Source organism: Mya arenaria, chromosome 5 (assembly GCF_026914265.1).
Source record: "Mya arenaria isolate MELC-2E11 chromosome 5, ASM2691426v1".
NCBI classification, from domain to species: domain Eukaryota; kingdom Metazoa; phylum Mollusca; class Bivalvia; order Myida; family Myidae; genus Mya; species Mya arenaria.
The window spans coordinates 34161477-34175673 of record NC_069126.1 but is presented as its reverse complement, the minus strand read 5'-3'; the positions used below and the strand labels follow the sequence as shown (position 1 = coordinate 34175673).

General features: G+C 33.6%; 2 long non-coding RNA genes across 2 annotated transcripts; one reads left to right on the top strand and one right to left on the bottom strand.

The window, feature by feature from the left end:
• Nucleotides 1-606: 606 nt before the first annotated feature.
• LOC128233845 (uncharacterized) lies at nt 607-3683 on the bottom strand. Its single transcript, XR_008260795.1, has 4 exons — nt 3441-3683; nt 1488-1573; nt 1101-1167; nt 607-703 (listed from the first exon to the last, which is right to left on the bottom strand). It is a non-coding gene; the product is annotated as an uncharacterized LOC128233845 (long non-coding RNA).
• A 6420-nt stretch (nt 3684-10103) lies between these two features.
• Nucleotides 10104-12797, top strand: LOC128234049 (uncharacterized). Its single transcript, XR_008260850.1, has 3 exons — nt 10104-10273; nt 11858-11918; nt 12690-12797. It is a non-coding gene; the product is annotated as an uncharacterized LOC128234049 (long non-coding RNA).
• Nucleotides 12798-14197: the final 1400 nt, after the last annotated feature.

Sequence of the window (14197 nt, the reverse complement as noted above, 5' to 3'; positions counted from 1 at the left end):
GCTATAAAAATCCCATTTTCTTCATGCCACTTCTTATTAGTTTATAACTGTTTTAAAAAGAAGGAAATCAATAAATCTTGAAACATGTGCAAGTAATTTATGTCTATAATGTTTTAAAATATTGGTGTGGTAAAAATCTTACTCCCTATATACCTTAACTGTCTATGCATCCATGTGTCTCCATCTGTTTTTCCAAACTCCAAAATGCCAATCGCATGAAAATTTGGTGTGGCCGGTTAGCATCAGTGAGTACTGGATTGTCTTATGCCCTCCTGGAATAGAATAGTTAATTATTAATAGGATCTCTTTATTTCAAATTAAACACTGAATTTTATCTGTTGTTTATTTTTTAAGTACAACAAATTAAAAGCTTTTAAAGCTATACATCTGTTTCACTCATCTATAGTGTTACTGGAAACCTTTTGAGATAGTTAAAAAGCAATAACATAATTTAGTTAACATCATGAAACATATTTTATTTTTCCACTCAAACACAACAACTCTCACCCGTCAATGTTCTCCACACAGCACAACCAAGAACTGCATTATTTTGTATTCTGTCCTTGGCAATTGTCAAAGTGGAACTGGGCATGTTCCTCACCCAGGCTGTAGTTTTCAAGGTAATGGTGGAGGTAGCTGACAACTGTGTTTGCTCCTTTGCCTGGGGCAACACCCTCATCACCAAGGTAAAACACCTGATTCTCTGAAAAATATTTATCCGTCTTATTACTATTCTTAATCATCACCATCATCAGCAACAGAAGCAAAATTTAACAGCACCAGCATTCAACATTAATACAAAAAACATTTAAACCATTTCTCATAAATTACATATACCAAATAAATGTTCATATACACATCCAATTCCAGATTTTGATATGTACATGATGGCTTTTGACCAATGGAAATGTTACATTCTTAATCAGTTTGATTGAATGAAGTAAAACATTTATTGCTAAGAAGTGCTCCTTCAATTCTCAATTATTAACATTTGACATCAGGACAACTTTATAATGACAGAGAACATTTTGCAATTTTAAACTGTAAAAAAATGAATTCAGATTTGTATATAAGTAGTGAGTCATAATGAATAAGCTTACCAGATCCTTCACAGCAAACTCCAAATACCTCACATCTCCTGGCAGTTTTGAAATACAGGGGTCCAACCTGTAATAGATAAAAGCTTGACAACATATATTTGACAACAGTATTTGGTTATTAGAACAAGCATTTTATTCTAAAGATTCTATTTCTTAATCATGTAAAAATAATTCTAACATAAACACTTTACATTCAATAAATACACTATGAAGCCATTTCAGTTGAAACATACATTTACTGCAGTAAACCTAAGGCACTCACAAGTATGATACATCATGCAAATTACTGCACAATAAATCCTTTAAAAAAGATTATCTCTTGCAATATGATGATAATTCAGTAAAAAAATCAATTTCCGTGTATTTGATAGAAAAAAATTAACTAACCTGTTCGCTATGGTGTGAAATATGAACCTGCTGTGCAAAGTCCCAGCTGTAGTGGACGGTTGCATCTAAGGAACATGATACTGCACCTAAAATATATATTTTTCACAATTTATATTGATGGCCTAGAAGGAAATATATAAGTAATATAAAATGATCTGATGGGTATCTTTTCATTCTGTTTCAGAATTTTATCCATGTTTTGAATATTTATATGCTCAAAGTTTACATGAATATACAAGCATAATAGGCATGAAAAAAAGCTTCGGTAAAATGTAAAAGTCACTATTATTGATGCAGATGGACATTCTAAAAAATAATAACTCAATATTCAGCATGTCAATTAATATAAATCAATAGAATTTAACATATTATATTTTAATTATAAGACTAGAAAATATTGAAGCATGCCATAAGACAGCTAAAACTATAGCGCATAGAAATTTATTAACCAAAGCACACCTACAACTGTAATGTTTTCACTACATATAACTTTAGAGTCAGCACACTGCATTCTATATTGCTCCCTCTGATGTCTGGCACTTTCAACATGACTCTCATATTCATCAAGAAGTGTCATTTTATCATCTTCAGAAAGGGCACCACTTTGTGAAATATTAGAAGAAAAGGTTTGGCATCTAAAACACAAGTCTGTTTTGGTTTCGCTTAGACAATATGTAGGCACAACTCCGGCCATACTCGGGTAAATGTACTAAGACTTCCCGCCATACTCGGGTAAAAGTACTAAGACTTATACTTCTTGCACCATCTATTTATTCATATTCCACATGAATGTCTGCTTGTGACTTATCAGATGGCAACAACAACACTTTACTATTGCGGTGGTTTGGAAGTCTTCCGGGAAGGGGCATTGCATTGTCAGATGAGGAACTTTCTTATGTTTTCTCTTTCCTCAAATGTGATAGCATTATGAGGTAGTCTTTTGGTATTACCATGAGTCCTAGCAATAAATCCATCATTGTCAAGAGACCGACCAATTCGTTTTAGTTTCTCCTTTCCGATGTTGTATGCCAAACAGAATACTTCACGGCAAACTTCAACTCCCTTAACAAAAAACTTCTGACTGGGCCTAACCCTCGCCTGCCGTTTATGTTTACTACTGTCAGTTTGTTGGCCATTTTTTCTGTGGCATATCATGACTGATTTAATAACAAGATCAAGTTCATCTGTCTGCATACCAGCTGAATACATACGTAAGTCAGAAATATCATTACCATCCACAACTTGACTACATGGTTTGCCATAGAGTTATTTACACTTGCAGGTCTGAGCAAAGAAATCATCAGTTCTCTTTCTCCGTCTTAAATCCTCTTCAGAGGGTTCTAAATCATGGTCAAAACTTTCACACTGAAAAGTTTCTGTATTACATTAATCATCATCTGATTCATCATTGACATAATTACTTTCATGGCTAGAATCATTTTCTGAATCAGACTGACTAAAATCCATCTCGATTGCACCAGAACCCTCTGAACACACAGTGACTTGGAGGGAATGCTGAATTTCGACCTCTACAAAATTTAGTGACATTTTACCTAAAATAACCTAAAATATATATTTTTGTTGCAACTTTTCGTTTGGGTGCTTTAGTAGGCATGTTTTTCTTAGCTGTCACATTTCGATGAAATTGGAGTTATTTCACTTTACTCTATTTAGACAAATCGAGATTTTCTGACTTTGTAAAAGTGCCGTAATTCATAGTTATTTATGCTAGATAGTTGGTATGAGTGACCCCTTTGATGAATCTGAAAAAATATATACATATATTTTAGGTTATTTTAGGTAAAATGTCACTAAATTTTGTAGAGGTCAAAATTCAGCACATTCCCTCCAAGTCACTGTGAACAAAATGTAAGGCATTTGTATCCTTTCGTCTTTTATTTATTAAAATCTGAGATGTTAAGGGAGCAAATCCCTTTTTAGATTGGAACATACCAAATAATAATAAGCGACGATGTAGTGGTAAACCAAGTTTGCTAGAAATCAATCGAAAATACAAGCCAAAATTATACCGGATGTTGATTCTAGTGATTTAGTTTCGGATAGACAAAATCCGGATAACTCATTTGCTTTTCATCCAAAGGGTGGACGATTTATACTACTGTACAAAAGTCATAAAAATAAACGAAAAAATGTTGAATATGTATTTTAAACACTACCAAGTTACCATTCTCTTTCCGTAAAAAGATGTACCCATACTGCATAATTGCACGGAGATGGTACCACGGAGATTCGGGATAGTGTACAATAGGCTTTAAATAAAGTAAAACAAATAAAAAATGCTTAGTATATAGCTATTTTTGACCAAAATTATGATTTTTTCCCTGGTCGCCATAGAGGGGATTTACAACTACGTCATTGCTTTCTGCTATGTGTACCACGTGGTACACAATTTCCAGGAAGGTAGTACAAAAAATGTTAACAATGGCTACTTCTGATAAGTTTTTGCAGTAACATTCACTGGAAATTATCATCCTGGTGCAAAGTTTCTCTCAGAATTCAGTTGTTGAGATAAGTAATGGACACAGTGGCTGAGGTTTTACTTTATCTGGGAAAAGACCAGAACTAATTAACAGTAAGCAAATTATGCAATCCATGTACAGTATATTTTGTTTACATTTAAGAAAACGTATAATATTGTGATGATATGGTATGCTGTATGTTTAACAAAGATTTAGTTAAACAGCTGCATTGAAATTCTTTCACATATTGTAATATTGTTTCTAGCCCAGAATTGAGGTAAAATGCATTTGAAATGGATATAAATATCAGTTTGTTGAGAAACAGGTACACTTTCTTCTGTCTTATCATACAGCTGATCTTGTCTGTGTGTCCTACTGTGTATTAATTTTGTGAATAGATGACAACTTACCAGAAACTAAATGTATAAAATAGGTTTCGATGTGTTATGATTAAGAAATTAATTGCATTTATTTTTTTCAGATGCAGTGCCTGTATTAAAGCTTGGGAAACAAGGTCATCATAGTGCCAGTTGATGACAGATAATGCCATTTGACCTTTAAATGAATCAATGAAAAACAGTCCACAATGTCATGATTTATACAGAAAAGTGTGTAACATATCTGGTTACAAATATATATATATATATATATATATATATATATATATATATATATATATATACATCGATGTGTTGTCAATACAGATATTAAAACATGATACAAAATACATATACATTCTTGTGCTTTGCTATAGAGTATGTATTTAATTTCAATATAGTCTCTGCATGCCGCTTATAAATTGTAAAATGTGCAATTGCACTTTGTTTTACTGAAGGATGTCTTAAATACCCCATAAGCAATTACTAATTCGCCAGGCTCTAAGATGTGCGTAAACTGTGAGGCTATGTCACTGTCACTCTTGCTCCCTTTATCCACATCCGACAGAAATGTTATAGCACCTGAACTGGAATGCCCTTTCAAAGTTGCTTTATTTGTGTACAAAGAATACAGATTCCTTCACCGAAAATGTAAACTCTGTGTAAGGGATTGGTATAAATGACTAAATTGATGAATGATTTTGCCAGTGTAAAATTTAAACAGATAAACATCATTCAGAAGCTGCTCAAACGACATATATTATCTTTGTTTAACAGTATTTTTCCCCTATCTCTTTTTGGACTCTCTTGAGTGGAATCGGGTTCACAGCTGGTCGCTGCATTTAAATTTTATTTAATTTGGATTAATGAAACACATGAGGAAGAATGTTCACACGTAATTGTCTTCCTTAATTATATAAGTTATCATGTATATGCATACACACATATGGCACATTTCCTGCAAGACTTGATCAATCTGAATATTGTGTGTTCCTGTAGTAAGGTGAGATGAATGGCTGTTTGTCATACTGCAAGAGGGCCTTTGAAACTTCAATGTATTCTTTGATACAGATGTAGCTCTTAGTGTTAAGGCCTATCTGTTTTGGGAATATTTATCAACCTGTCGTAAAATCTTTAATATATTGTAATCACCTTCAATAGTTCTAGTAAAATTGTTTCTTATCTAATACCACAATAGTATGTAATATCAATACTTATTCAGTTATAAGGTTTCTATAAATTTAAGCAAAAAACGAAAATGTTTTTATTTTGAAAAAAGAATCTATCTGGCTATATTACATTTAGTTTTAAAATTTATGATGTATGTGTATATGTTGCAAGCTTAGGGTCTGGATGATCCTCAGAAGGTCCTTTTCCTCTAACAAAATGTTTACTGCATTTGTATGTTCACTTTTTCATTTAGCAACTGTGAAATCCTCAGAATCCTGAAGAATATTTTTTTAATATTAAAAGAGAATATGATTTAAAACAATGACATGATCTCGTAAATAAACATGCAAGCTTATCAACTTACTGTCTATGGACATTTTTATTGACATTAGTTACATCAAATCTGGACTGAAAATATTAAGGAGACCAATTTTGTCGCCTTAATCCAGCGGTCCCCATAATGCCTAGATTAATATATATATGGGCTGGGCACCTTAATATCTGTAGTATAAATAAATATATATATATATATATATATATATATATATATATATATATATATATATATATAAATATATATATATATATATATATATATATATATATATATATATATATATATATATATATATATATATATATATATATATATATATATATATATATACGTTGTAAACTTGTAATATATTCACATATATATATATTATATATTAATATCAATAACTCATGTTTTGTTGAATAATCTATGTACTTGTTTTTTAAAATGTTATAGATGTATTGTTGTTGAATGTTTATTATTCAGTTTAAAGTCTTATACTTAAATAATTAAATATGTTCATACTTTCTGCATACATTGTTATATTCAATGATGAAATGATGCTAACAATGTCAACTACAGGGAATTTATATTCATTTCAAACTGCTGAGGGGGTCAAACCATTTTTTAGGGTTATTTGCAGAACCTTAAACATATTAAATATACACAATGCTGTTTTACATATTAAAATAGTAATGTACAGGTTGATTGTCAGATAACTGTGATCATTAATTTTTAAGTTAAGGTTTGTCTACCTTGTTATGTTTAAAGTAGGAATCATTATTTTGTTCTGTAACTGCTTGTATGATATTCAGTATTAGGTTAATAAGAATATCTATTGTGTTTGTAATTGTGTGTTTTCTCAAACATTAAAATATTAAATTTGCTTTGCATTGCATTAACCTTACTTGTGATGCACCTAAATGATCTAAATTGTCATAGTCATAGCCATAGTATGTCATATAAAATCAATTTTGCCTGTAGTTGATAACATACCTAGAGCCCGTCTGTGAAATTTACATTTAGGGTAACAGGTTAAAAACATAAACAGAATCTGAAATTTCTGGAATTTGCTAATATTCAAATATTATATAAAAAAATGACCTAAACACGTTTATTATTATTATTATTATTATTATTATTATTATTATTATTATTATTATTATTATTATTATTATTATTATTATTTAATATTATTCATCATTTAGATAAATAATCAATCATAGCAAGGAAGTGAAGAGAACGTCATACAATGTTTTATTTAACGGCTCATGTTTCGCAGCAAAACCAATGACGTTGATATAAACAGAAATATGATATACACACAAACAAATCGGACTAATAAACTTTTATATGATATTTAATCATGAGGACTTAGTTATTGAGCAGATGCTAATGTGGAGTGAGCAGATGTTAATGTGAAGTCTGAAAGTGTTAGAGGTTTGACAAGGGGTCGGGGTATGAATAAGATTTAAAATGCTGTTTGGATTCTGTTGCGACCTACATGCTCTGGCATAAACGAAGATATAAGCTTGTTACACCTCACTTGCAAAAAAGATAATGTGAAGCAGATACGAATAGTATAACCAACGGTGTTGCATTATATGAGGGTAATGCTAATGAAGCAAAACAGATCGGTGAAAATTTGGTAGAAAGAGTTACCGTTGTGCTTATGAATGACAATGCTGGGGTCAAAAGTAATGATGAAGTACTGTGTTGGGTATTATTAATTACACTTTTAGTAGCTGTGAGTATGAGATATACAACCCCAGTGGTTTCATACCATGCGAGAGCGAAGCAAATATATATCTCAACGAGTACTTTTAATAAGAAGATTATTTTAAAATATAATGTATTTGTTATGAAAATATTCAGTGACGCTTAAATTTGTCTTAAAATTATATTTTAAGAAATACAAAAAGTTTATGTAATCAAGTTTATTTGGAACAAATACAATAACAATGTAAATATAGTAATAAAATTGATTAACAACATATATATTTTCTCAGTAAGGTTACTTTAAATTAAAACTATACAAGAAAGCTGTATCACAGTCAATAAATGTGTTAATAAGAAAAACAACAACAGTTTAACAATTTACTGTTCATTCCCCTAAATTTTTAACAATTTCTTGAAGGTAGCTCCTCAGCACATTTGCAGATTTATTGTTGCATCGAAGCGTCTCTTCTGAATTTAGTTTTAACCTTTTTTGACAGATTCGTCACTTATTGTGTTTGTAAACCGTTTTTTAGTCGCCATTTTGTAACCAATAACTCATGTAAACAGTCGGTTACACTCAACAGACTGCTTGAATAAAATAGATATTCAATACCGTACATGAGATAGCTCCCCTACAGTGAAACGATAAGCCGAGAGAGAAGTTAAAAAAATTCTTCGGCCGCCATTTTGTTACGTCTTCTGCGGAGTATGAAAGTTGCAGGGATGGTATGAAACATACTGGAAATTACAGTGGGGGTATGGATTATACACGCGTCGTGCACGTGACCGCTCTAGGCCAATCGGATAGCGTCATTATTGTAGGAGGTGAGATATTACAGATTGTGGGTATTTCTACAAGTGCAGGACTGGAAAGGACACACTGTTTTGAGCCCGGTAGAAAGGGGTTGGAAAGTAGTGAGTAACAAACTACTTTATCCAGTGAGAACTAAAACTGCACTAATGCAGGCTCATTTTATCTGATTAAGAAAGTTGTACAGTGCGCTTGTCAAACTGTCTGCTCTAATACAGTAGCATGTAGCTGCAAGAAGGTAGGATTGGATTGTGTAAGGCCTTCTCCGCATGCAAATGCTGGTATCAACGTTTAAGGTTGTGCAATGCCAGAATATCTTATGCTACATTAAGGCACTGACATTGCTTCTCTTATAATCAACTAAAAACAGAGCTTAATGTATATAAAAATTAAACATTTATACACTTGTTACAAAATATCTAAAATATCTACAAATTCACTTTAAGTATAAAACATGAAATATAAAAAAGTTACATATTAATTATTTGGGGCTTGTGCTCATTGTTTGTGATCAAATTCCAGAAATCAGCATTCTCGTTTATGCTTTCAGAACTTTTTATCTAAAAACCACAAGTCTTGTTTGATCTGATAGCATAAAAAAATATGTTATTTTCCACGAAATGTTGCTCATGTCAGTTCTTCTAAATAGTATTTTTTGTGAAATAAGTGTTCTGTCGTTGATCTAGGTATAGGCAAATACCAGAAAATCGCAAATAGATTACTGTTTTTTGTGGGTTTTTTCTTTTACTTTTTGTTTAATACGGGTTCTAAACCGAGCGAAGCTCGACAGAGCCCTATTACGGTCACACATAGCACTACTTTCGTGCAAAAGTTGCACATACTATCAGCCTGAAAAAAAGACGTAAAGGTGATGGAACCAGTATTTTTTCTATTCATAAACTATATTGAGCGCGTGCATGCCGGACAAAAACGTCATCAGAGCGTGACGATACTGAAGAAAACAGGCCCATGGAATTTAAACTATGAGATGCGGCGAAATAGCGCCCCACTAGTTATTAAAATAATTCAAAATATGCTTATAAGCAATTACTATGAATACTTTTGGTAAACTCAAAAAGACAAATAAAACGTATTTCTATAGATTGTCTGAGATATATACTTTGTTTTCACTTGTTTATTAAAGATATTCATACGCATTGTTTACCATTCTATACGAAGGTCACACTTAATTCCTGTTGTATTAACGGTTTAATTACGACCATGGAATATACCGGTACACATAGCAGAGCTTGTCACGTCAGCCAGGTACAGTACAGTATGATTATTTTGTAAAAATGTAAAACCACTTTTCAGTAAATCATACAATGAAGATATCAATTTCATAAACTTATGACATGCGGTTGACCAGTTCAGAAATCGCTATGGCTGAGCGAGATATTGTCACTGAAAAGATGGATGGGGTGTAATGTCTGTGAACCTCAAATGGATGAGTGAGATGTTTTGACTGAGATCAAAGGATGGGAACCCCTTTCAATTACCAACACGCTGGTTGAGAGATTGAAACTAAAAAGATATACAGGAATTGTGTGACAGGTGACCTCTTGTGCCATGCAACACAACTTTTGTGTAAATTAAGAAATTGGGCGGGAGGGTTCGGGAGGGGAATCCCCTCCTGCCAAGTTAAACCATGGCTGAGCGCAAGATTATGACTGAAAAGATCAATGGACGGTTGCGGTCCGACACCATGTGAATGATAAAGATTGTATGTAATATTAAAACATTTAATATGTAAAAATATACGACCAAAAATGGATTATTTGTTTATTATATGTATCATAGAGCATACAGTGACAAACACATTTTTTATAATTCTCAGACCAAGAGATCACACAAGGGACCGAATCGCCCCAATCAGATAGCTCGACTGGCCACAACTGCAGTCCAAATACCAGGTAACTGAAATGCAACACCACTTTTTTTGTGACAGATGTTATAAAATTAAGAAGTTGGAAGGGGAGGGTGTGGGAGGGGTTTCCCCTCCTGCCCCAAAAAAAACCCATGGCGGAGCGCAAGATTATGACTGAAAAGATAAATGGACGGTTGCGGTCCAACACCATGGCTTTGTGAGCTATTGTGACTGTAAAGATTAATTGTTTTGCTTTGATCCACAGATTGTGTGACAGATTGCAAATGAATAGTGCCGAGTGACCCCTCGTGCCAAGCAACACTATGGGAGATGAGAGATTGTGACTGAATATGTTGAGAGGAAGGCTGACACCATAACAGTGCAAGATTGTGATTGAAAGACAAATCGGCAAATGCGGGTTGATGGTTTTGCTGTGGGCCACAGAGCGTGTGAAATATTGTAACTAAATAGTCAGTCCAGGGTGTGGAGAAGGCGAACCATCCTTCCAAACAACCTCCATGACTAAGTGAGAGTTGCCATACCCTTACAATGAAACAACATGGCTTTGTGATCAATGTTACTAAAATACACTTACTTTACAGGTGCACCTGTATGTTATCAAGCTGTGCAATTCATACGTTCTGTTCTATATATATTTTAAAACTTTAAAATGGAGGTGCACCCCTTACATAAATACAACTGCACCTCTATATTTAAGATGGATGTGCACATCTTTAATATACAACTGCACCTCTATATTTAGACCGTCATGCCTTTTCTTAGACCTCACCTTAAAAAATTAGGTGCAACTCCATTTTTTCAATTTACATCGCCGTTTAGTAATTTTTCGCCCAAATGGTAAGTCAAACTGTACTGGCTTGCTTTGACACTCAATTTCCTGGTCAAGTTTGTTATAAAATTGCCATTGTGTCAAAATTTCTGCTTGTTAATAAGTAAAAAAGTCTCAATGAGATGCCTAAAGAAGTTTGTGTTGTTGACAGTAAATACTGTAAACACTCTCTGCGATTCACTCAAATCTGCATGCGATAATGCACCAGTCAATTGTAACCCCCCCCCCCCACGTCCGGGGAATAGTGGGGACTTTGACATTTGGTCCAGCCAACCCTGGCTAAAATCCCCGCCTAGTGGGGACGAACAGATGGGAAGATCCCCGCCAAATGCCCCTGCACCCCAGGGACCCTAAGTAAGGCCCATTACCCGCTATATTTAAAGCGAAGACAAAACCACCGCATTCACCCGGCACTGAGGGCCACCTGAAAGGTAAACACACGGCCCATTTCCCCGTCTATCCCCTGTATACCCCCGGACCTGGGGGGGGGGGTGGGCGTGGTAACAATTGACTGGTGCATAAGACCCCAGCTTCTCGATAAATCTTAAGCGTAACGGACTTAAAAAGCTTGGACCTGTAATAAAATATTTTTATAAATTGGGGCAAAGAAACATGACATACAAAATAAAAAAGATAATGTACATACAGTGTATTAATGCTCAATAGCAAAATGTTTGGTCATAAAGAAGATGTGTTACTATAGTTTAGATTTCAGTGTAAATCACTTGTAAATGGGATATGTAAGATTAGCACAAATTACATACTTTTTTTGTATTTCAGAATGCATCCATGCCACCTGGTTTTTGACATTACTGCTGTGGACAGATTTTCAGCAATGCAGGTATTGTCATGTTATGTATTACTGGAGGCAATAAGTTTGGAAATAAACCAGACTTTTGTCAAGGTTTCCCTGAAATAAATTGTCAGTATGTTTCTTGCTCTTTGATATTAACATTCGCTTGTTATGACATCATGATCAGTGTTTATTTCAATAGCTCATTGATGAACTGTTTCTTTCCGAATTGAATTTCTTTCATGCCGTTTTTGTTGTGGCTTTGAGATAATATCATTTTCTAATAAAACTGCTCACCTTCATTAGTCTTTGGACTGTATTGTGCATCTATTTGCACATTTTGTTTGCTCTTTTAAGCAAACATTGCATTAATTGCAAACAAGTATAACAACTTACTACACATGATGTAGAATTATGTTTCATTTAGTGTGCATATGATTTTAAGCTTATGAACATGAACAACATCTACTTTAACAATCACAACAACACAATGAGATCCTTATCTAAAGACATATTGTTACTTTTCATTCATTTACTTGAAGTTAATACATTGAACAAATTTAAACCTCAACTCTGATGGCAAAAGCAATAAAAGGTGAGCAGGGGGATTGAGATAAGCACCTTTTCCCTTTATGCATTAAAGAAAAAACCTAAATACACTCAAAATGCCTTAAAGGGTACACCAGATTGGCACCAAAAAGATTATTTTCTGTAGCGAATCTCGGTACAATTGTTTCATAAAATTTGATCAAAACGTTCAATCTGTGAGAGTGCAGCTTTAATAAATTAAAACACTAATTTTTTGTTTATTTAATATAGCCATCCTGGTTGCTGAAGCCACAGAGGTATTTTCAAGGACAAGAACCAATGCTGATCAAAACATTGTCTAGTGATGATATTCCATACCCGTTCTTGGCAAGGATTTTTTAGAAAGGAATATTGTCTGCAAGTAAGAAAGATTTCTAAGAAAGTCTGGTTTTAAGGCTTTCAAAATTCATCTGGGTACTCGATTAGTAAAGATTAACCTTTGAGTTGTTTAAAAAGTTATTGCAAATCGTCCAAAAGACTATATATTTAATATTTTTTGTTATAATTTTTTTGGAATTAATGAACTTTTCTGCACATTTATTGCATTAATGCACCAGTCAATTGTAACCTTGGACCCTCCAGGTCCAGTGGTAAACCGGGGATAGCCGGGGGAAAGGGCTGTGTTTTTACCATTCAGGTGTCACTGCAGTGCCGGGTGAATGCGGTGGTTTTGTCTTGGTGCAAAATATAGCAGTGCGGGGGCATTTGGTGGGTATTTTAACATCATTTCTTCCCTACAGGGCGGGAATTTTACCCTTTATAGATTTATAGACACTGGTCAAGAGCTGTAATCTTAATTTTAAGGCAAATCCAGCCTTTAAAACAGATAATTTAAGCATTTTTTTTAAACTTAGCATAATTATGCTATCACTGCATTTTCTACATCATGTAGCCATCTCATACATGAAAACACTAGCAGTTGTCATGAGTCTTTCAGTTTTGGTATTTTTTTTTACCATTTGCTGCGCCATTTGTCCCTGGAAGCCTTTCAGTTTGGCTCTATGTCATTTTTTATATAAACACTAAGCTGATAAAGTGGAAAAATCTTATTTTGCTTTGAAAAAAATCTTAATAGAGTAGGCAGGCCATTTTTATGGTGATGTTTTTATATATATATATATAAACAAACTTTCAGTATGTGTTGTATACAGTCTGAAATTGAACTATAGGAGTTTTGAAGTCTATTTTTGCAAACATATATATGAGGATACTGTTTTGAAGAGATATATTGTAAGCTTGGTTAGTGTCTATATGAAACATATAGTTAGAATAACTGTGGTCTTAGGCCAAATTTACATATTTTCAACAACGGTGACTTCATTTGTTAGTGTGATAGTCTCTTCTTCTGCGTCAATGTAAACAAATTGACCCTTGTTTATTATATTCTGAGTTTAAAATAGGTGTTAATCTGTTTCAGATCGGAATTCATCACTATAGTACCGTATTCACCAGTAAGGTTTTATCCAGGATACCAGAGTGGCATCTGGGATTGGTCTCTTCAGTAAGTTGGATTCACCAGTAACGTTTTTTCCAGGATACCAGAGTGGCATCAGGATTTGATCACTTCAGTACTGTATTCACCAGTAACATTTCATCCAGGATACCAGAGTTGGCATATGGGACGATCACTTCAGTACCCTATACCAGAGTGCATTATGTATCTTGGATCAATGACTTCAGTAATGTAATCATCATGAACAATTGAAATAAGAGACAAGAATTGCATATGTATCAAATGC